General features: G+C 44.9%; 2 long non-coding RNA genes across 2 annotated transcripts; one reads left to right on the top strand and one right to left on the bottom strand.

Annotated features, from left to right (window-relative positions):
* Nucleotides 1-4167: 4167 nt before the first annotated feature.
* LOC133275424 (uncharacterized) lies at nucleotides 4168-7420 on the bottom strand. The gene is made up of 2 exons (XR_009745517.1): nucleotides 6072-7420; nucleotides 4168-4515 (listed from the first exon to the last, which is right to left on the bottom strand). It is a non-coding gene; the product is annotated as an uncharacterized LOC133275424 (long non-coding RNA).
* Nucleotides 5996-23507, top strand: LOC133275425 (uncharacterized). The gene is made up of 3 exons (XR_009745518.1): nucleotides 5996-6104; nucleotides 7428-7972; nucleotides 23375-23507. It is a non-coding gene; the product is annotated as an uncharacterized LOC133275425 (long non-coding RNA).
* The last annotated feature ends 754 nt before the right edge of the window (nucleotides 23508-24261 follow it).

Below are 24261 nucleotides of genomic sequence, written 5' to 3'. Positions count from 1 at the left end.
AGCGTGCAGCTGCCCATTCCCTTTTGTCACCCTTTCCCTTCTGCCTTCTATTTTTTCTTCTCTCTTGCCTCTGTTTCTATTTTTTAATGTTTTATTTTGAGGTTATGAATGCGAATGTGCTCCCCTGATCACAAGGGGTGAAACTCGGTATCCAGGTAATTTCAGAGAGGCACGCAGGCAATGCAATACAGTGCAGGGACCTGCTGCTTGAAGGGTGGTGTAATGCTAGTATTGTGAAGCACTGGTCGGGGGCATTTTCCTTAGAATCACAGAATCAACTTGGTTGAAAAAGACCTCCAAGATCATCAAGTCCAACCGTTACCCCAGGACTGCCAAGTTCTTGGAATGGAGCATCTCCTGTCTGCAGCCAGGCTTCTAGAAAAGGCTGGGAAGGAGAGAAAGCCTGGTGAAATTAATATCTCTTACAGTCTGTGTCCTAGCATCTCTATGTGTCATCTCACTTCAACAGTGTCTAATGCTGTGCCCTAGACAGGGTGGGCTGTTTCTATAAGGCCACTGCTCTGTGTGTTGAGCACTTGTACCATCTCAGTATTTTTTCAGTACTTAATCTCATGTTGTCAGGTTTTAAAGGCTGGGCTTTGGTGGTGTCCTGGAGTGGCCAGGGCTGATCATTCCTCTTTCCGACTCCCTTCTCAGTGCAGTGCAAGTTTGATTAATTCCTCAGAGCACCACTGCTTTCAGTAGCACTCTAAACACTCCCAGTGTTCCAGAGCCATAGTAATGATTGAAGTGTGATAGGACCTCCATTATGCCATGGAGCAATCTCTTGCCAAATGCCTGTGTCCTCTAGGTTTGTCTGGGGCATAGAATGATCTTGAGAGGTTGAGCTGAACAAAACCTCTCAGAGACTGCAGATTTTGGGCTACAACTCCAGTACCTCTACTGAGATGTCCTCCATACCCTTAAAGTACTGAAGTCAGCGAGTACTGCTGTTTATCCAGTTTTTCTGAATGTACCATGTAGCCGCATCAGTGCTGTCGACACTAGCTCAGGTCACCAGATAATACAGCTCCCTCTCTTAAAGGAGGTAAGTTGTTCCCTATTCCTAATGTCACTTGGCAGTTTGCTTCCCAGACCTCCTGAAGACCAAACGTGATTCCCTGTGCGTCTAGTCTCACAGAAAAGGTCGAGGTAGCAGAAAGAGGCATGACAGATGGAGAGACCACTCTGCGCTGTGAGAGAGCTGGCAATTACTTATTGATCAGCTCAGGAGGTGATGCTTCGGCTTTTGTAAGTGACATTGGTCTGGAGGGGGCTCCAGTGCAGATGCTGTGTGAGCATCTGCATTAGAGAGATGGGTTTTTCTTGGTGAGTAGGGTTGAGGAAGATAAGGGTAAATCCCACCCCGGGCTTTGCTGTCTCTCAGAAGTCTCACTTAGCCTGGTGCTGACAGCTGTGTTATTAATTGAGTGAGAGGAGGTGAGGTGAAGCCTGGGCTCTCCTCCTTTACCCCCATGTCAGCACAAAGGCCAAGCCATTGGCAGTGAAGAATGATACCAGCAGTTCAGAGCTGTAAGTGTTATCTTATTCCTTTGAACACTTTACCCTGCACATCACCGAATCTATTGAGGGCTGGACTGTGGTAAACAGGGACAGTGCTGCCCACGGCAGGAAACCATTTCCCTCTCGGCCCACTTTGACAGGGAAGCAAAGCAGGGCTTCTCCCACCACATGGGGATTTGTTCTAGCTAGCAAAATTCATGGTTTGAGAGGCCATGGAGCCAAATGCCACCGATAGGTTCCATAAAGGGCTGGATGATTTTATGGCCAATAATAACATTTGTAGTTATACATGCTACAGTAAGATAAGGCTAATCAATTCTCATGCTTCAGGTCAGCAGATGATTGCTGCAGGGGTCAGGAAGGAATTATTTCCTCACCATTTACAGCTTTACTTATTTGGCCAGATGCATTAAGAGCCTTTTAATTATTTTTTTTTCCTCTTCTGTCCTCTGAAGCATATGGAATTAAGCACCTCCAGAGACAATGCTCTGCACTGGTAGGGCACCAGCACTCTTGTCTGGCAGGGCAAATCTTGCCTGCATTAATGAACCCTTTTAATGCTGGGATTTTTGCTGGCAGTTAGCAGGGTGTTTTTTATTCCAGAAGAGGATATTTCATTACAGCTTCCTGATGTAACTTGGGGGAAAATTCATTTGGTTCTTCAAAGTGAATAATGTGTTTAGGACCTGCTCTCAGCTTGGGGCCAGAGCTGGATGGGAATTTTCCACTGCAGTGGAAATGCTAATTACTGGGCATAGCAATTTCTGTAATTCTTGATTTCTAGCTTACACTGTACAGAAAAGCTTATAAACAAGCAACCAAAACCCCAAAGCTGGGGCAAATCCAAATTGAAGAACTTTGTTTGGGACTGAATCATATTCTTTGCTTTAAATGAACCGAAACCTGCAGTTAGTAAATTCAATGCTGGAGAGCTTCTGCCAGGGCTGGTTTTGGGGAACTGTGATGCAGATGCTCTGTTCCTTGGCATGGGCTGTCCTCCTTGGAGCAAGCTCCTCTTTACTGTGCTCTCTAGTGTCATGCCCTTAGCCAGGGGAACTGAACACTCTGGAAAACAGACTGACAATCCCAAGCTACGATTCCTATGACTCCACACAACTTTGCAGAAACACACACCTTACAAGCCCATCTCTGAAAGGATCTTAAGGCATCCCAAGTTAAGATAAAACTGAGGTTTTCTTGATTCTATTCTGAGTCTCACTTTGGGGGAAACTCCATTACATCTGTCTGAGTTGGTTAAGCAAGCAGCAGCACAGAGCTGTTTGGGCTTCTCATACCATTTCCTTGCTTCTGGCTGGAGCCGGGTATGTTATAATCCACCTCTGCACCAGCTCAGGATTTGTCTAGAAGCACCGTTCTCTTTCATCAGGAAAAAAGACACATGCCATCCATTTCAATGAAAAATGCATAATGCCTTTTCCTCTTCAGAAGAAACCTGCAAGAGAATTTTTCATTTCAGAAGCTTTCCACTGATGCTTTTTTACCAAGGAATATTTTTTTAAATTATTTTTTCCATTTGACTAAAACAAACATAATTTTAAAAGCAGAAAATCTGGGATGTTTAAAATATTCTCTTTAAATTAAAAGCTCCAGTTGCTTTGTGGGACTTTCAGATGAGCTGAAATTTGCCCTGACTCAGACTGGAGCACTGCAACCCTTGGGCCAAATTTCTTCTCTACTGTATTTTTTTGTTTTGTTGGTTTGTGTGGGTTGTTTTTTTTTTTTTTTGTTTTGCAAACTTAGGAGTTGCTGAACTTTTGTCTGACTTACGAGAGCAAAATACATAAAACATCTCCCCTGCTCTTCAGGACAGCAATAGTGTATGCTTCCCTACCCTAATTTGTCACATTTCTTTTAGCAGGAAGGGAAGCTCCAGGCAAAGCCTGACACTGCCATATATGTTTGACAAGTGGGTTTCATAATTTGCTCCAATCTCCCTGACTTGTAGCCATTTTTGGCTTCTCTTTCTGCCTTCTGTCTCTGGAAGGGCTGTCCCCCTCCAGCCTCAGGGCAGTGAGCTTGATGTGGGAAAGGCTGCCTTGCCTCTCCTGCTCTGTCCCCATGCTGGGGTAAATGTGAGGTGCATAATGAGGTGATTAGAATGATTATAAGAAGACAGTGATGTGACCTGTGTTATCTCCTCTGGGACTTCGACCGAGGTGACTATGTGGGAGACTGGAAGTTGCAACAAGGTAAGAAAGAGGAGGGTGGGAGTGAGACTGGGGAGCCTTAACTTAGGCTGTGATGCTAAGGAAGGTCTTAACTGACTCTGTGGTTAAGCTCCTCTTGAGGCATCTTCCAACTTGTGCAAATTGTCATTTTCATTCTTTCTGCTTATTTATTCTTGCTGCTTAAAATCCCAGTCTGCCCCAAGAGTGATTGGGGTCCTGGGGAGTGTTGTGGAGATTCAGACCCTTCCCATAGGCTGGACCAGGTGAAGAGTTTCCATCTCAGTTCTGCAACAAATGCTTCCCAAAAAATTTCATTCAGCTCATTCATAGGGCAAATAAACCCTGCAAAAACTCCACACTGAGGGAAAAATCTGTATTTTACCTACGAGAATCTCTGCCACAGGATTCAGCTTTCTGAAGTAGCTTGCTTGGGTTGGAAAGGGTTGCAGGCAGCTCAAAGCATAAAGATTTTAACAGGGAGAACATTACAAGGGCATTCTCCTAGCTGAAGGCAAGAGCCTGCTGGGCTGCTACGCTCCAGTGCCTTGCAGGAGAGATGTATCCTTCTGTCCCGGCTTCTGTCTCCCTGCGTCTGAGCACATCAGAAGTTTAAGTGCACTTATTGTCAGAGAATATCTCTGAGGGGAGTTGGTCCATTTCCCCCATGCTCGCAGAAGGGGTTTTGGATTCTGAAGTGGTGCCTGGGACAGCAGTGACCCTTGCAAGCTTGAGTTGTCATCCTGAAGTTGTCAGAGATGCTGGGCTGTGTCTTCATCTGCAGCAGTCATACATCTCCTTTTGCCTATGGAGAGATAGAAATAAATAAATTGGGGGTTATTAATCAGAATAATTGTAAAATTTACACAAATCACTGCCCTCTTTCCCAGTCTATAATCACTTGCCTTCCACAATTGATCAGATAGTGCCAGTCAATATTTTAGTCTTTTTCAGTACCAAGGCGGCAGTACTGTCGTTTGTGCATTGGGCAGGGGTAGCATAGACCAAGAAATCGTTATCGCCATTCTTTTAATACAGACTGGGAAGAGTGAGGTTCACCTGCTACAATGAGAACTTCTGAAAAATGCACCAGGAGAATGGCAAATTAAATCTTTCAGCTGTGTTTTGCTTTTGGTCTGCGTTTATTTCCTATCTGGTTGAAACCTCCTGCAAAAAGCTCTACTGGACCTGTGTGCAGGGAGGTCTTGGCTGAGATTCAACCACTGTAGCTTCGGTTCTGCCTTGTTTTTGAATCTAATATTCAAGTTATAACTGAGCTCCCTCTCAGCAGAGCTGCCTAAATAGGGAAGAAGAGAGGGAGATTATACCTGTTCTCCCAATTGGAAAAAAATCTGCTATTACTAATGAAATGTTGAGACTTCAAAAATGCAAGTCAGTTCTTCATTTTGATACTGCAGAACTGCCTGTATGGGTGGGAGAAGCAATATGACTACTAATTGTACACAAATTCTCAATTTCTTTTAATTGTTTCCATAACCTGATTTACTTTTGAAATACTCTGTGGATGCTTTGCTTATTTACTGTCTCTTCACATTACTATCACTTTTCCTGCCCTGACTGATGAAGCACATTCATCATTTCTTTTCATTTGGCATGGACAGGTACAGTTGGTCTTAATATAGGAGCCTGCTTAGAAAAGGAGCTTCTGGCAAAATGGTTAATATAAATTTAAAACAGAATAAGTGATCTATAGGGAAGAGGTAGAAGTAGTTTGAAACTGAATAAAACACCCTATGAACATCACTTCAAGAGCAAGGAGGAAGATCTAAGCAGGATCAACTTATTTTGTAGATAGGGTGTCCTGGTTTCTGCTGGATTAGAGGTAATTTTCTTCCACCTTTCAAGTTGGAAGTGTTTTCAACATTATTCTCATATTAAATTCAAAACACAGCACTGTACCAGCTACTAGGAAGAAAATTAACTGTATCCCAGTATAAACCAGGACGCAGGGAAAGGAAAAGTTTGGGCCAGTATAATGGGAGATCAGAGAACAAGTATTAAGACTGTGTCTTGCCTTGGTCCTTTAGCCATTAAGGTTCCAGTGAAATACCTCCAGAAGCATTTCTGAATGGCTTGAGGACTTCACTTGGACATTCAGGCTTAACTAGAAGGTGGCATGTGGGGTGCAGCCACAGTGTCTGCATAACCCCTAGTGCACAGCACATTAACAGACACAGATGCATGCATTTATCCTTGTGTGTGTCAGGACAGCAGGGGAATACAGCTCAATTTCTATGGCATCAGAGGAAGATGTTGCTAACCTGGCCCTCTTCAGCAATCCCTTTGCTTCCCTTCCATATTGCTGCCTTTCTGCACATTTTGGTCACATGTTGAGCCTACCTGTTATGCCTCAGAGATGTTCCTCCTGCTTCTGTAGGTAGCCAAAAATACTTGCTAGCTTTCTCTCCTTTTTTGCTGCATCCAGAGATCCAGTCAGGTGTTTCTTGCTCAGCTGCATGCCCAGTTCTCTTCTTCTTTCCCACCTATTGCAATAGCATTTCTTCCTCCTGTGGAATTGTTGGACAGCTATGCTCAGCTACAGACTACAGCTATTGTCCTCCTTTGCCCATGCTTGCTGAAAAAGAGGCTGTAACAGCTATTTTAATTTCCTCAGGTTTAGCTTCAGCTTACTGCTTCTTGGCTTGAAGGACTCTTACATAAATCTAAACTAATCAGTTTTCGGCCAAGATTCAAGACCTATTCTGTATCTTATTTCCCATATGCTCTTTATAATGTTTTGTCTCTGGACTATTTTTGCTTCTAATTTTTCAGTGAAAGTAACCTAAACTGGCTGAAATAAGTGTTTCAAAGATGACTTGATTGTAAGCCAGTGCTGGGGGCTGCCTTATATAGATGTTTCCTAAGCATTTTCTTCAGAAATAGTCAGCCCAAAAGCTGGTCTCAGAGGAGGGTCGTGGATCAGAGTTATCAACACAGGTTTTTATGAATCATGAGACTTGCACTCAAATTTCAATTCAAATAAAATATGCCAATTGAAGTGTATCTTTCCCTTGTCACTTCTGCAGAGAAAGATTTTATTAACACCAATTGCATGGAAACAGGGGTCAGCTGCAGTGCCCCCATGTAGATAAAAAGACATTAATGCACTTAGGCTGTGACAGCAAAGAGCAGCTGGTTTTATTTAATGTTCCTTCTAAATCCAGTGGGAGTTTTGAGTGAATGCTGCTGGACTCAGGCTGAGTTCAATGACAGATCCCTGGGGCAGAAAGGCTGTGAAGGAGCATTCTGTGGCACGTAGTGTTGGTAGCAAGATCTTGAGTGGCTCCAGTTTATGTGGTAGCATGTTGTGAGGACCTTGGGATCACTGGAAATGAGTGAAGGATGCTGGATCTGAGGACAGACAGATGATCACAGGCAAACCCTGCCCAGACACCTGCCAAGCTGCAGTGGCTGGCTGCTGGCATACCTAGTGTCAAAGGGCTGGGAGCATACGTGGGGTTATTTCTACCACTCACTTGCCTGAGCTCGAGCCGCTGTCGTGGTTTGTGTATCCTGGTCTTCTCTTTCCAACAGATTCATTTTTCACTAGCTCAAATTACTGTCAGAGCTGGAGATGAACTATAGCCTGACCCAAGCAATGGATATGGAAAGCTTTGGGAAAGGACTGTCGTTGATGTGGGAACATGCATCCACAACCCGGTCCCGAGTCCTGCTCCACTGTGGTTTCTCTCACAGGGTCCCTAAGCAGGAGAAGGGCCGTGGCCCTTGCACAGAGCACAGGGCAGGAATGCACATTTCCCAGTCCCATGATACAGTCCGCAGCATGATGTGATGCTGCTGCGACTTCCTCCATTGCAAGCTCAATCACAAGCCTCGTCTCATAGCACAGGACAGCATTGTTAAAAAGGCCAAGGTTTTAAAGCTCCGCTGCTCACGCTGCTCCTGCCCGGCGTAGCCAGCTGTGATGATGGATGTATCTCTCCATCCTCGGCAGGAATTGTACAACATCTCATGACTGTGATGCCTGATCAATTAGTACATCTCCTTCCATCAAGCAGACTATTTTGACGAGCCTGAAGCCGGCTTCCTGAGGTGTGGGCTGCAACCTGCCTGTGTCTTTCGCAGCACATGCACCATCTCCCTGCTGAAGAGGATGGAAGCTGCTTCTGGAAAAGCTTTCTCCTTCTAGGTCATCTAATTTGAACCTTTCTACTAAATAGGCTGCTTGACATTTTTTGATATAAAGGTCAACATCCTCTGATAGACTCCAGGATTTTAAGGTAAGTGGAGGAAATGGCATTGGTAGGCTGATTTTGATAATGATACTAATCTTGAATCTGATCTTTGATAACGATTCTAACCCTGTCAGTGTGCTGCTCATATCTCTGAAAATGTGGCTGGTGTCTTTCTTTGGCAGAACCAATGTTTATTAGCACAGAGGAGCTTTACTGGAGACTTTAACTTGTGCAAGAGCTGCCATACTGAATGCAGAAAAGGAAGCTTGAATTGTTTTTAGGTAAAAAATCAATGAGAACAAGTGGTTTTGGCTAAATATGGTCACAACCTCCTGAGACAGCTTTCCCAAACTTGATATGTATTTGCTGGTTAATTATTGTAGTGATGAGTACACATTAGACACACCAGTCAAAATGCATTTACAAGTGGGGACTTTTTTGTTTCAGAAAACATCTCCAAATGCTACAAATCTTTTTATTCAGACAGAGGAGGACAGAGACTACCTTTTATTTGTGCTACTCATGAAGCCATGAGGTTTGGGAAGCTTTGTGCTCTGGGAAAGGTGAGAAGTGGTTCAGTACAGGGTTGCATTGCATCCTTATAGGGTGTGGGCGATAGATTGTGAAGCACTTCTCATACAGTATGTTGGGGAAGATTTCTGGCCATTGTGTAAAGGCTTTTAAAATGCGCAAGGTAGAGCAGAAAGAAATACGTTAGGACTGAGAAGGTTTATCTATCCTTCAGACCCAATGGTTACAGTGCTGGGGTGTGGAGATTTGGGTTTAGACCTTGGGCTCAATGGCTTTGGGACTTTGGTCTTCGAGGCCAGATGCTTACTATTAAAAGCAAGGCTGCAAGCATGGCAGGGAACAAAAGCTGCTAGCTTTCCTCCCAAGAGCTGTTTGGTCTGTCTGGAAGATTGGTCCATAGTACTGAACTGGTGACGGCATCGCGATTGCTGCAGCAATCTTTTGAGATCTTCCTGAGCCTGGAATAGGAAGAAGGTCTACCTCAGTAGACCCTTATAATAGTTATGTCAGTGTGTGGTTGCACAGGACACATGGGGCTGATGTCTAGAGAGAAATGCCCAGATTAAGACTGCAAAGTATGTTCGGGGTTCCTGAGAGGACTCTCACAGCAGAGCTTTGCCTTACCAACCCTGATCTCCCAAGGATTCTTCAGGAGATCAGAGCTGGCAGCGTCTGGTTTCCTGTGTATTGCTGCCCTTCGTGTTTTGCTGTCTCCTGTGAATACTACTTTAAATTTCCCAATTTAGGGTGATACAATAGTCTTTTAAATGGTCCTCTGGTTCCAAACACGATACAGAGTATCATTTTCCAGGTAGTCTTAGAGCCAGGTAACTTGCACTTTTCTCGTCTTCTCTGTAAATGCCTGTTGTTTTTTCTCAAGAGCTCCATGTATGGTGTTCTTGGAACCTGACTTATCTGAGTTTGCTTTCTCCTCTGCACAGTTTGTGTCTCTGCATATTGTCATGCACTTCCCACAGTCCCAACAGCCTTTATTCTCCTGGCTTATGATCTGTTGCTGAAAGCTGATTAACATCTCTCATCAGGTGGATCGGTTATTGCTCTGTATCTGGCTCAAGCCAAGAGGCTGTAGATTTTGGATTTCTTTGATAAGGTGCCAAAGTGTCATTCTGAAGTCTGAGCCAAAGCACTGAGTAATGCTTTTCCCATCTCCCACCATGGTAGACTCTCAAATCCCAGTAGAAGCAACTTAATTCTATTACTTGGCCACTTTCTATCAAGAATTATCAGCCGTATCAGAAGATTTGTGTTTCTTTGCTTTCTTTGTGTTTGTTAGGTTCTCGCTATCATTTGTTCCCTGTAGAGAGAAGTATAAAACTCCTTCCAGGTGACATTTGCAGAAAAAAAATCAATTGTTTATCAACATTCCAGCAATCAATAAGTGCAGTGATAGGTGCAACTGTCTCTATTGGAGCTGAACCTTGATTGCTAAGCAGCCAGCTTTTTTGCTAAAGCCGATTATGCCTGATGCTTGTCTGTACCTGTGTGGCCAAAGCTTGGAGGTGATCTCAGAGCACAAGTCTTCAGAGGAGCAGAGAGTTGCCTTTTGCTCTCCCAGGCCCTTCCCTTCCCCAAGACAGTGGCTGTTATCGCTCTGTGCTCATTCTCTCTGATCTCTCTGCCGTCTAGCTGTGAGAGCTCTCTAGATGCTTGCACAAATGTGATCAGCAGTCAGGAAGGCATCTGGTCTTTGGGTATTTCTATACCAAGCCACAGTTTCACAGTGAAGAGGAGAGCCATGGAACAAAATACCCAACCCAGTTCCTCACCCAGAGGTGAGGACATCTTTGCTTACAGACAAGCAGATACTACTGCTTGGAGGCAGTGTAGTACAGATACAAGCAGTATAGTATAAATACAAGCAGTAGTATCTGCTTGTCCCTAAGTATCTGGGCAAGCATATTATGGATAGGCTTGTATGCTTGGCTAGACTCTCCTAGTCTCTCTAAGACCCTCCTCCCTTTTTCTGAATCATCCTAATGACTGTATTGTTTTGCCACCCCATTCTCTGGGCAAGCATACTGTACTAGTAGGTATCTCTAGTCATCTGTTGTCTTCTTCCTTCTGTGTTACCTCTACCCAACTAGTGCTGCTGGTGGGCACAGAGCTGTGTCCTTTGCCTGGGATACCTGCAGGCTTTCACTTTTGCTTTAAGCTGTTACTTGTTACCTCATTAAATGAGGGAATTTAAAGATGGCCCTATCTGCACAGGGTTCCTGAGCATGAGCTCCCACATCTTAACCAACTTTGAGGTCTCCTAGTGACTGCCATGTGGCTAAGATACCCCTTCACAAAACTGAGGCTAGGAGCTGGAAGAGTTAACATCAGCAGCTCACAGACACGCTGGAGAGTTACATCATGTTGCTGTGGAAACTAACTTTCTGAAACCACAGTGATATATGGTAAAGCTTTGGGTCAGCGGGTAATAAATTCTGTTTAAAAAGTGATTTTTTCCCCATCTGCTGATGTAAACATCATTAAGAGAAATGACGGCTGAGAGATGGATTTCTTTTTATATCAATTTTCAGACAAAGAAAATAATTTTTTTATAATAAAAAAGTTGCTGGAAATCAGAGAGTGCTATAAATAAAAAAATAAAGAAAGAGCACTGGTGATGGAACAGAAATTTTCTGTGTTGATTGGTTTACAGCTCTCTGTGATTTAATGGGAACTTGCAGTTCCTTGTGGGAAGCTGCAGCAGAGCCCTGGATGGGCTCCATAAGGTGATGCTTTGCAAATTGTAACCTGGATCTCAAACTTTTGAGGACTTCAGCTCATCATTGTCCTGTGAGTATCCTGACATCTGCGCTTTCTTGTCCTGCCCATTGCCATTGAGAGGGCATATTTCCAAACTGCCTGCACTGGGTCACAGACTGCCATGCTACCGATGGGTAGCTTACCATTGCTAAGCTGTGGGGGTTTTTGGGTTTGTTTTTCACCCTTTGGGATCCAGGAGGGCGTGGAAGGAGGCAGCAAAGCTATGTCAGCTTACACAAAGCAGTGTGACAGTCCCAGCTAACTCCAAGTGTGTTACTGGGAATGCAGACAAAGGTGTCACCATGATTAATGGGGTAATTAATAAGCAATTAATGTGCTTTAGAGCTATACCTTTTATCTCGGCCATCCACTCAGCACTGATCCACTTTCTCTGATGACTAGGGCTCAGAATGGCTTGGGCAGACAGAGATGATGCTTCCCAATTTCCTCCTTGATGCCACCAACAGCACCACTATGGCACTCCGAATTGGCACATCAGGGAGTCTGCTTTGGAGAGAAAGAAATTTGGTTTGTTTTTTTTTCCACTAACTGATGTGATTTAAAATGATTCAGTGGTTTGCCCTTGAAGTGAATGCTCTGAAATATCCTTCTTTGGCAGCTTCTCCATTCGCATCCCCAGACTCTCTGAAACCTGGCCCATGTGCAGGTACCCCACCTGGCATCACAAATTCACATTTCCCTGACCTACAGCATTGCTCTCAGCTCGTCCTTCTGCCTCCTTGCTCTCCCAGCATTTTTACAGCTGACCCTGTTAGCCCAGTGTGTTCTCTCAGTTATATTAAAGCTTATCAAGGTGTTACGCTCATGTCTAGAGCTGAACAAGAAATGTATTTTCTATTTCCTGGCAAAATTCTGGCATTTAATTTAAATAGAGGTTTTGTTCAAAAATGCCCTTGTGAAACTATTTAAAAATTTGTTACATATTTTGAGTTGATTTTGGCATTTAAAATCAATCTGTGTGTATATATCAATTCCAAGTGAAAAGTTGCTTTAGAATGAAAATCAAAGTATTATATGCCCTCATATTCAGGAAATATAATGTTTTGATGTTATCTAAACTTTCAGGTAATTTTTTTGTTTGGAAACAAGAACATGTTGGTATTGGCATGCCCAGGTGAGTTGGTTTTTTTTTGCACGAAATCAGCATTCTCCTGATGGAAAATCCCCAAGCAGTTCTGGTAAAAGCAGCCAAACCTTGCCCACATGCCATCCTTTTTACTACTCAGGCTTAAGGCTTGTGCTCTACGAGCAATCCTAAAGGCTGATAAGTAATCAGTGTAGCTACTATAGAGAATATCATAGTTAAATGTAATAATGCTTCAATGTTTGTGAGCTATGGGGATAGTCACAGAGGGCAATTGATAAGTAATGCTGACCAGGTCAACAAGAGGCAGAAGGTACCACAGCTCTGACACAGCATAGCTGTGAAATTTTGCACTTTGTCATAGACAAATGGAAACATTAGCAGGAATGAAACCTCACTGGTTGCTTCTACAAAGCAGAGGAGGGGAAAACCAGATGTGTGAGATTTCAAGAAATCTCATCCCCCAAAGGCCAACACATGTGTCATTTGAGCTTGGTGTTTCAGGATCCTAAGTGATTGAAGTTGCCTCTGTTTATGAAGACCAGGTGCATTTCAGAGGAGCAGCCTGTGTGCTGCATCCATCCGTGGGATAGATGCTCACTCAGGAAAATGCTTCTCTCAAGTGCTTGGCTGAATTTGCTGCACACTGGATGTGGTCACGAATATGGAGACCATGTTGATTCAGGACCATGGTGCCAGTCTTGCATGGTATTGGAGGAACTCATTCCTTATTGCATCCTTGTTTGTACTTCCAGGAATGGGGTTATGCTCTTGCCCCAGGAAGCTCTCCTCAAACTGCCTGCATTTTTAAGTGCACTTATACTCTTTTGTTTCTCAGGCCCAGCCTGGCACGTGGGTATTTTAAAAGCCACTTTTAGCCTGCCTATCTGCCAACACAGCTTGCCTACTGTAACCAACCCATTCATGCCGGCATTTACTGCTCCTCCAATATTTGTGTCAACTGTGAACTTTGCTGGCATCAACCTCATGTTTTCCCTTCCAGACTGTGGAGAAAAATCTCCAGCATCCCTGGGCTGGGAGCAGAGCTTTCTCTGAACCCTGCCTGAGCTCCCTGCTCCCTCCAGAGTGAGGCACTGATCTTTGGAGGGGTCAACATTTCAAGTCTAGGGCCCTCAATTCTTTTATCTGCTTTTTGTCTGCCCTGCAGGATTACAGGACACGTGCTGGGGAAAGTGTCTGAGTTGTGGCCTTAGCTTGCCAGCAGTGACGAAGGGGCGAATGATCTTTCTGTCAGTGCAGTGCAGGACATCGCGTGCTATTGATTTCTTTAATTTATTTTTTTATTAAGCAGAACTCCATTCACAGCAGTGCAAAGCACTGCTTTAAATATTAATGCTTTCCCCCACTGCTCTCCTTCTCTGCCCCTGTCTCCTCCTGTTCTGCTGCAGGTGCCTCAGGCTGACAGGCAGCTGGAGGGTATTCCCACCAAATGATTAGCAGGTCAAGGACAGTGCATAAAGCACTCAGCTGTGCCCCTTTAACATGGAAGCAACTTGACTTTTATTGCCAGTGCGAAAGCATCTACAAACATAGATTTAGCATCAGCCTCCAGGCTTAAGATACAGCTGTTATATTTTTCTTTCTCCCTTTAATTTTTTTCCCCTCTCCTTTGCACTAATGTAATGCTTATTTAGGAACTGCAGCCATCTGTGTCTGCTATGGATGGCACTGTTAAATTTGCTATTGCTTTCTTTCCCCTGGTTTGATGAGACTCCCAGTGCATAGAAAATTTCCCAGGACAGCAGAGACTTTCTTTGATTGCTTTTTTGATAACCTCCAAAGGAGATTGTTCACGGTGCTCTTTCCCTGCTGGATAAAGATGGACAGCCAGAGAGCTGAGGATCCTGCCTTATGTTGGTTAACAGGTTTATAAGGAGACAGCCGTAAAAAAAGGGTTGATGAAGTTAGAGGTGGTGGCTTTATCTGCAAATAAAAAGGGTGGGAATGAGGGGAAGGGCTTTGACCGGAGCTCTTCCCATTCCTCAGAGCAGCTTGCGGTTGATGGTGAGACGGCTCACGTGGGAACTGGGACAGTTGCAGAACTCCAGGGAATTTTTTTAGTGTCTTTCAAGTGGAATAATTCTGCCTCGACAGATGGACAGGGACCTATCCCAAGTCAGCAATCTGGCGAGCAGCATGTGCCGCGGGAGCCTGTGGCACAGCTCCGCTCCAGCCAGGCAGAGCAAGGATGGGTGTGTGGCTTTGCCATCAGGCACTTGGCTATTTTTGTCAGGCGAGGCAGAAGCTGATATCTTCCTGTTTTGTCACTGAGTTGCTTGTAAATGGCTCGTGTTCGCCCTTGTGAGGAAAAGTATATCTCAAAAACATCCATGAAGGGACGAAAAAACCTCCCTCACTTGGGCATAAGCCCTGTAGAGAGACCTGCTCTAGACAGAGCCTGCAGTCCTACAAATTCTTTATCTTTCAATCCCCCTCTCTGATTTTGAGAGTGTTTTCTATGTCATCTACTCCTTCTATGTCAACTCTTCTCCATGGGAATCATAGCTGCTCTTTGACCTAGGTTCTCTACCCTGCTGACTGCCCTCTTCATGGGAAGGTTAATGACAAGTTTATCTGAAAATACTTCTACGTCTTATGAAGACTCGTGGGGCCTCGGCGGTAGGTGGTGGAGGTGCTGCTTTATGGTTTATAGGTGCCAGGGAAATGGGTTGTGTCTGACCATAAAACCTTTGGCTGCATATATTTGGGTACCCATAACTGTACCCTGGCCCGTGTCTCTATTTCTGCTGTCTGAAGTTTGTTTATTTGAAATGCACGGAACAAGATATTGATCAAACTGGTGATAATTAGCCCAGTTCAAAACCATGTCAGGGACTGCTGCAATCATGAGATGGTGCAGTTGGCCAAGGTCTAGACATCAGGAAATTTGGTTTACCTTTCTAGGATGCCTGAACGTCCCTGCATGCCTGAAGTTCACAGGCTTGATGGAAGCACCTTGGCTGCTGTCAAGGCTTTTACTGATGCCTCTCCATTCTTCGAACCCAGGCAGTCAGGAACATGTGATCATGCCTTCCATGCTCAGATACAGATCCTGAGATGTGCTGCCAGCATCCGGCAAAGAGTATGGGGTGTTTGGCTCCCTGAGCTGGCGGTGTGGATTAGTACCTGCAATGCCACAGGCACTCACACACCGCTAACACGTGAGAGCCTGCAATATGTTTCTGCAGCTGTCAGCATGATGAATGGACGTTATGTTTTATTTCCTGCTTTATCAAATACTAATTATGTATATGATAATTCTAAGCATCATGGCTACTTTTGGCTCATTTGGTTTTTCACTCTCCAGAGACATAGCAGGGTATTTCTTCTCCCTCCTCCCCTCTCATTCTTGAAATTCTGCTATAATTGCTTCTCTCTGGCTTTTGCTTGAGGTTTTCTACTCCAAATGGGTCAGTGTATTGATCCTGCACTTTGATAAGGTCAGAAGAGATCAGCTGTGACATTTCAAAAGAGACTTGCTCCTCCCCTAATGGGCTTAGTCATCAAAGAGTTTTACAGGGGACAGGGCAAGGGAGAGATTGAATTTAAACTTACATATGTTTATTTAGGCAATCTGCAAGGCTCTGAATAGCGGCAACATTTGAAAGACCAGAGCATCTGATGCATGGGTTGCAAACTCTGCATATGATACTAACCATCACAGCAGAACTTCACTGAACCTCAGTGTCGGTGACCCACATTACAGCAGATGCTGTCCAGGTAACTGGATGAGGTGGCATTAACTGATCACATAGGGTGCAGCAAAAGGCAATCCCCATACCCCACTTTTGGCACATCTGTAAACCCTGGGCTGCACCTTCAACAGGGTGTCTCCAGCTACAGTTAATCTCTGATCATTCAGAGGAAGGGAAGGGAAAACAAACCTAAACCAAGCATACAGAAATAGCAAGCAACATCTGTCTGGCCAAATGAGCCTGGAGGAGGAAAACAAATAAATGAATTCCTTCCTTATGTCTGCAGGCAACCAGCTGAGGTCTTGGGGAATGAGATTGGACTGCAGCTACTGGCTTAATGAGGAGCTCCGAGGCTGAGCAGATTATGCAGAATTTCCTGTTCTTGTCGTGGTTGAGGGGAGAAGGAAGGGAGCAGGGGCACCGAGGTGTGCCCTGCGCCATCCAGCTCCACTCCCTCCAAGCCTGGGGTTTGGATTTCCCCCTCCAGCTGGATTAAAGCCTAGCTGTTCAAAAGTTATCTGCTGCTGGGCTAATGATGTCAAATGAAGACGATCCACACCCTTGTGAGGTCCTCCAGTGTTCAGTTTCCCTCCCTGCTGGGAAATTGCACTGTATTTTGGGATTTATCTGACCTGAACTTCCAGGCATTGAATCTCGCCATGTCATTGTCAAAGGCCTAGGAAGTCCCCTGCAACCCAGGATATTTCCATGTTTGAGATGTCTAGACATATTGTGATCTCTCAAGCAACTCTTTGACAAAGTGAACGGGCTGAGTTATGAGTTTTTCCAGCTCTCAGCCGTGTCTCTCTGGCCTCCGTTTGAATGCCCCTGGTGTCTCCTCTCCCTGCATGGACACCAAGGGCTGAGGCACAGCCTATGGAAGAGAAGGCTGGTTGCACATGGTTGAATATTTAGCAGCTTTGTTGTCACCCCCATGTCCTGCTTGGCCAGTCCCAGAGGCAGTACCTTAGGAGGGTTGAGCAGCTGGTACTGAGCCCAAACTGACAGCATCCTGTGTTAACCTCTTATGGTCCACACTTGCCTCACAGCTCTCCTGGAAAGGAATGTATTGATGTCCCCTGCCTCTGAGTGGCTCATGGTTGCTGAAGAAGGGGTAGTTGTATTTTCTGCCTAAGACATCCCTACATCTCCTGGAAAAGCTCTCTGAATGGAGAGCTATGGAATGCCCTGCACAAGAGCTAAACTTCAATTTAAAATGTTGAAGGGCTTGGTTTTGTTCTTTTTTTTTTCCATATGGAGTCATGTAAACGGAGATAAAAGAGAGGCAAAATGGTGGGTAACAGAGAGACCAAATGCAAAGGGGCAGGGAAAGCGCAGTTCCTATCCCTGCTTGGATGAATATTCACCTCCTCTATGGAAAGCATTTTTAGTCCTTGCTGCAGTCAGTGCTTTCTGAGGTAATTTCCCATATTGTAAGTAGCTGCAATTTGCATTCCTGGTTCCCAGAGGTGTTATCTTGCATTTGGTTGCATCAGAAGACATTTTTCCCCAGTAATGTACCTAGGCAATGTAGACAGGGGTGAGCAGCTTGTGGTGAAGGGACCATGTACGGCTGAACAAAACAACCTGTATGTTATGTCACCTGCTTGTTGAAGGTGTACAAATGCTGATCCACTTGAATCCATGGATCAGGGGGCCCTCGATCAGGGGTAGGCTCTGTTGGCACCTAATAGAATAGGGTGACTAAAATGTATTTAGTGGCTCTGTAATGGGCCATGAATCCTGCCCTTTGTATCTGATCTCATTTAGCCTACTCTGTAGCCTACCCTGTTCTCATCATTACTTATTGCATGACCTCTCTTTCTGCTGTCTATAAATGTGCCCAGCAAAGAGTATAGCTCCAGCAAATGGTGGATAAAATGCCGAATGATGTGAACAGGGTGCAGAGCATTGGCATTGATTTAAACTGCCTGGAAGTACCTGTCAATCCCAGAGCAAAAGCTTTTTGTTGGTGGTTTTTTTGGACGAAGAAGTGAGGTCATAAAGTTTTCTGGATATTCCAGGCAATGGCAGAACAGTTGAATCAGGCTCTCTTATCAGATTCTCTTTGTCTTGTTTATCTTTCTCTTCTCCATCAGGGTAGGAAGTGCTTTCTCTAAAGGGCTGGTTATGCATTGCTAGAATGGGCAGCTGCAGCCTTTAACAGAGTAAGCAGACATGACACTGTGAGGTAATGCAAAAATTCAGCTGCTTAATGAAACATCTGGCCTCCAGGTCCTCCCCAGATCCAGTCCTGCACACCCTCGTGCCTTGAGGCTCACCGTCAGATTCCCCAGGATGGGAAAGATGTGTTTCTTGCCTGTCTTATGTACACAGACTTTTTTCCATGGAGGATTTCCAAGGTACCAGTGTCTGAAATGCTTCTGGCTGCTGCTTTTGGAAGCACTAGGTAGACATCTGTCAACTTGAGCCCACAGAGGGAGGCTAAAGGAAGGTCACTTATTAAAAAGTCACTTTAACTAACTTTTTCTCACCTGGGTCTGAATTATCTTGAGGAACAGAATAGCTTTTGGTATTCTGGCTGTGATCCCAGCTCTAGCCCTGCAAATCCTGTGTAGCTCAGTAAAGGTAGAGCAGTCTGAGAAAGCAGAATCAAGCAGAAGGTCTGGGGTGTTACCAAACCATGAGGATGGATTAAGTTTTGTGCCATTACTCAGGTTAGTGCTTTGCAAACACTATTTCCAGACAAGAAGAAATAGCTCCGATAAAGTTTAAATGAGTTTAAAGTCCGGGGACGAGGTCCTTAGGCCTTGGAGTGGATGCAGCAGGACACTTGAGTCCTCAGAAGTGATTCTGAGATATACAGCTCCTTGTTTCTGTGTCTGTCTGGGGTATTGTGTGAGCTGGGCAGGCACAGGGCTTCCACCGTTGAGAGTCTGAGGTATGTTGGTATTGCCAATCTGAAAAGTGTTGCATGGGCTGTGATGGTACCAAGTCCCCTTGAGGACCTTCCCGCATGCTCCTGGATGCCTGTGGCGTGGCACAAGCTGCATTGTTAGTGGAGGTGCAGTGAGCTGCAGGGTTCAGGATGGGGCTTGGAATGCATTGGGAAGCTGGTTTGCCAAATGTGGCTTTCGGTTCAGTGCTGATGGGGCCTGCTAAAAAGTGTCTGTGGGCAGGCAGATGAGATCTTCATTTCCTTTTCTTTCACTCTACTACTGCTCCTGTTAACCCTCTTCACTGCACTCACCCTAATGGTCCCTCTCTTGGTTTATGTCCTTCAAACTCTTCCTTTTAAACACTTAGTCATCACTTAGCTGAACTACTATATACAAATATAGCTCTTTTGATCTTCCTAAGTAAATCAATACCTCATGCCCTTTAATCTTTGTGTAGGGGCTTTCTTTCAGCTCTCTTCAATTTACTCTTTGAAAGTGTTGTCTTTGGGCCTGATTCTCCACAATTTCAAATTTCCCAAAGCCCTGACGCTTGCCCACAGGCAGGAATACGTGGTGGCTCCTTGTCACCTCCATTTATCTTCAGTGGCACAGTGTTATGTACAGAGCATCTCCTGTCCCCTTGGACTTGTGTGGCCCTTCACAAGCAAACTCAAACTGTATCTAGAAGTGAACTGTAATGTAGCCCAAGCTCATGTTCCCATGACAGGTCTTATAGGACACTGCAAACTAAGGCAAAGAGCCAGCCTCAGGGTTGCTGTGCCATTTTGTGGTGAAGGGCAGTTGTTCCATTTGTGTTATGGAAAGGAATTTCTGCAGAAGTTGGTGGCTGTAGAGATGAATCCTGCGTTCTCTGCAATCATACAGCAAATATGTGACATGGGTACAAGCAAGAGGAGTAAAAGGAAATGAGCTTCAAGTAGCAACTATTTATCCCTTCAGAGTGGGTAATGTGGGCATCACTTCCTGAGCAAGACAGTGCTAGCCCTGCCTGGCTGCTGCTGAGGCATCTTCATCCATGACTGGTGAGGTTAGATTGCAGGCTCAGCAGGAAGCTGGACCTCAGATACCCTCCCAAGGCACATGTGGGGTGAGAGGCACTTGTTATCACTGCGGCAGGGGATGATTACCTCTTGTCAGCTGCTTGGCTGGAGCCACAGGAGCACCAGGAGTGTCTTGCTGATGTACAGTGTGGGAGGTAATCTTGTGCCCTGATTTAATGCAGGTGTCAGACACCGAGTCCAGCTCACACTTTATCCCAAGTGTTTAGCCTGTTGGGTATGTTACATTTGGTAAATAAAACTGTCACTGAAATGGGTCTTGAATGTGGCTTTAGGGCAAGAATTAAGGCTCTCTGTAGGGCTTGAAGAGACCATTGTGCAATTCCTCCCCCTTTCCTTGCCCTGACTGTTACCTCCAGTTACCCTGGGACTATTCCACCGTTGGATTGGGAGCACTGGGAAAGTCATTTAAAGCCATTACAGCAAAAAGTCTTCCCCCCTCCCTTTCAAATGAAAGGTTTATAATAGCAATAAACCCCTTATTTTAGCATCTTGTTATGGGTCAAATAAAAGCTTGCCAGAGCATGAGACAAGAGAATCTTACCGCTCTGCTCATCTCCAGTGGATAAATGTAGTAGTGCTATCATGGGCCATATAGCTTAATTAGTCACTATTCTCTGCTGTTCTTAAAAGGAAAAAAAAAAAACCAAAACCCAACTAAAAACCTTTGCAAAGCCTAAGCAGGCTGTCCATATCATATTTCCTGTGTTCTAAGAGGTGTTAATGAATTCATTAATCACTTAATGGCAAGGAGGGTCTTTAGGGACCAGCATCACAATTTACTGCTCCCAGGAGGCAGACTCTGTCACTGATCTAAAGTTTCAGCTCCACTAATTTGTGCCAGCACAGCCACTGAGCTTCTTTCTGCCTGCAGTCCTCCCAGCATTGTGGCTATGAGAAGCATCGTAACGGTATACCAAAGTGACAGAGCCATGCATTTGCTGTGTAAAACCTTGCAATGAATAATGTTCTGGCTCTGAAGTGTTCAGAGGCTGAACAGGGCAAAGGAAACATCTCCCCACCCTTGTGGTTGTGTTGCTTTCATGTCTTTTTTCCACTGGGACAGGCTTCCTGGAAAAACTACTGAAAAAGCTCCTCCTTGCTATAGGCTTGGGAGTGCACAGTGAGGCTCAGAGGTTTCTTGCTCACTTACAGGAAATACAAGCTATGGCAGCGTGGCTGTATAATTTGGCCTGGGACTGCAGGCTATGCCGCGAAATGAGTCTGTGAATCTCTTCTAATTGAAGAACGTCAGGGTGATGTATTTTGACTGAAACTGTCAGTTGAGACGTGAATTTGAATGTTTGCATTTCTGTTCTGCAGAAAATGTTGATTATTTCAGTCTCTCGCCCTTGTTGCAGGAGAGTGGCTGGTGCCAAAGTTCCCTACAAAATGGCTCTTTTGGCTAATCACATGGCAGTTCATGGAGAGGAGGACGTGAACAGAGCCCTCCTCTCTGCTAATTCCCTTCCACCAGCCTGTCATCACTTTGCAATTTCACCTTTTTAAGTTTTTTTCTTCCCTGCTTTTCTGTTATCCTGTTTAACTTCTGCTCTGATTTCTCTTTCCTTCTTTCCTCTCAGTCTGTTACTTTCCCAGACTGGAGCCAAGGGAAGCGAAATACGTAAGACTAGGGGTAACAGTGTGGGCAGAGCTGTAAGCTCTCCGTGGCTGTCTGTATGCAGGCATTTGCTCCCCATGCCTGGTACCCTCTTGGGATTCGCTCCCCACAGTTGTCTTCTTTGCTCAACAGTCACTGCAGGGACGTGTTTAGATGAAAGGCAGGACAGAAGCTACATGTCAGACTGAGAGGAGAAAGGAGGGAGAGAAAGTAGGAATACAAAACCACTTCATCATAGCAAATACAAAGGGAAGCAATTTCAATAAATGCCAGATGGTCAAAATTAAGCAGAGACATGTAGAACTCTACATGTCCAACTGTTTACTTTGGCAGGGAGCTTCCAGCTTTTTAAATGAGAGCTTCCCAGGCCCCTCTTCTTCTCCCGTGCTTTCTTCATCCACTTTGCTCATCCTCTGGACCCCTCTTCTTACTCCACCCTTCTCCTTCTCCCTTTGGTCTCTTTCTTGGCCTCTCATCTCCTACTGCTGCCCATAATTCACATTTCACCTCAAATGCTGCCTTACATAGAATCACAGATTTGTTTTGGTTGGAAGGGACCTTAAAGCTCATCTAGTTCCAACTCCCTGCCATGAGCTGGGACACCTTCCACTAGACCAGGTTGCTCCAAGCCCCGTCCAACCTGGCCTTGAACACTGCCAGGGATGGGGCAGCCACAGATTCTCGGGACAATCTGTGCCAGCACCTCACCACCCTCACAGTAGAACAATTTCTTATTAATATCTAATCTCAGTCTCCCCTCTGTCAGTTTAAAGCCATTCCTCCTTGTCCTGTCACTACAGGCTGTTGTAAAAAGTTCCTCTCCAGAACATAAGAGCAAAGGTCTATCCATGCATGGAAACTAGTCTACATCTACCGCAAAGAGATGTCCCCATTCAGTACCAGGCTTGTTGAATATGGGATCTTACTTCATGGCCAGGCAGATGGTGTGCCTCCTGCTGGGGTATCAGGATGATATCTGCATGGGGCAGAAACATTGGAGTACCTCAGCTCTGGGGTTGTTCTTCCCCTGGGCATTGTTTTTTAACTCTCCTCCCTGGGGACTTGGGTCAGCCTTTAGTTTTCTGTTTTGGCTGGAAAGCCAGCAGGATGCCTTGCAAGCAGAGGCCCCAGCATGCCCCACTTATGCCAGCGAAGTGGGGGGGACCTGGCATTGTTCAATTTGAGCACCACCACACGACACATTATTCCAGACAATGCAATCAGGAGGGCCCTTGTGCACCACAGGTGGAGAGATCCAGCTAGCTATGGGCTCTTCTGTGTGCGCATGTGCTCTCTGCATTCGAAACATTTATTATTCTAAATTGCCTTCTGCACATTTTACAATAATTACGACTAGTGTTTGCCTTGTTATCGCCACAGTTACTAACAAGAATGCCGTCATTATTCCAGTCATTAGCAAAATGGATGTTGTTGTCCGGAGCTGCTGGCTGTGGGAGTGCTTTCAGGAGGAGACTCGTGCTCTCTGGCCTTGCTTATTCCATCTTTCTTACAGGTAGATGTTGTTGTTCTCAGTAGGGTTGAACCTAAGGGGGTGAAGAAAGAATGGAGATTACATGGAGAAGAATTGGTGTGAGAAAGTGCTGGTGGGTGTCAAGTTTAGCAGCAGGAAGCTCAGAGAAGCTGCTAATGGCAACATCAGTAGAAATCAGAGAAAAAGCAGCCATTTTCCCATGCTCCTTCTGTGTCTTGTGTGCCTTAGGTCTGTTCCTGGCAGTACAGTCTGATACCTCTCCCTTTAAACCCACGTTTCTTGGACATGAAGAGATGCTTTTGCTCTGACGATTGAAATACACCAGTGAAGTGGAAAAGCCTGGAATTCAGCTGACAGCGCTCAACTGCTGCAAGGTGAGTCCAGCAAACCCATTGCCTACATGGTGGCACCTATCTCATTAGCAATTGGAAGCTATAGCAGAGATTGCGGACCCAATGAGCCTCCCTTGATAAACCCTTGATAGAGGGTTGGGTAGATTACTGTTTTCGATAGGGGTATTTTTTATTGTGGCCTCCCTCTCAATATCTGACAACCCTGAAATATTTGGAAATTCATTTAGACTTCCCTCATATAAGGGTGAGGGATATGGGAAAGAAATTGTACCCCCCAAAACCTCCTGTTTTGCCTTGATGCCTTTTGTTTCATGTCCTAATGAAAATGTTGGACTTTAGGTTTCAACTCTTACACACATTTGTCTGGAAATCTCACCAAGCTCTTTACAGATGCTTGGTGACCAAATGAAGCATTTTGTTTAAGTTAAGAGGTTTCATTCAAACGCAAACGATTGCTTTTCTCATTTTAGTAGAAAAGGAATTTATTAGAAAAAGGAATTTTAGTAGAAAAGGTATTTACTAATTTTTCCTCAGGTTTTTAAATCTTTGGGGAACTAGACCGGTTAAATCTGTCTCACTGTGAATCTCCAGGGAAGGTCTTATTGGCTTGGAGTGTTAAGGCAATATGCACAAACACAGAGGCAAGTAACAAGTGAGGTTTCTTTGGGTTTCTTTTCTCCAAAATATTGATATTTTGCACCACAGTGCAAAAATTGTCACATTCTCCCATGGTTCATTCTCACAAGGCTTGGTTTTTCAGTG

The sequence above is a fragment of the Pezoporus flaviventris genome, unplaced genomic scaffold (assembly GCF_033815535.1).
Source record: "Pezoporus flaviventris isolate CSIRO_AGI_PZ_B2104156 unplaced genomic scaffold, CSIRO_AGI_Pfla_v1 ptg000040l, whole genome shotgun sequence".
Taxonomy (NCBI): domain Eukaryota; kingdom Metazoa; phylum Chordata; class Aves; order Psittaciformes; family Psittacidae; genus Pezoporus; species Pezoporus flaviventris.
This window is presented reverse-complemented; position numbering and strand designations above follow the sequence as displayed.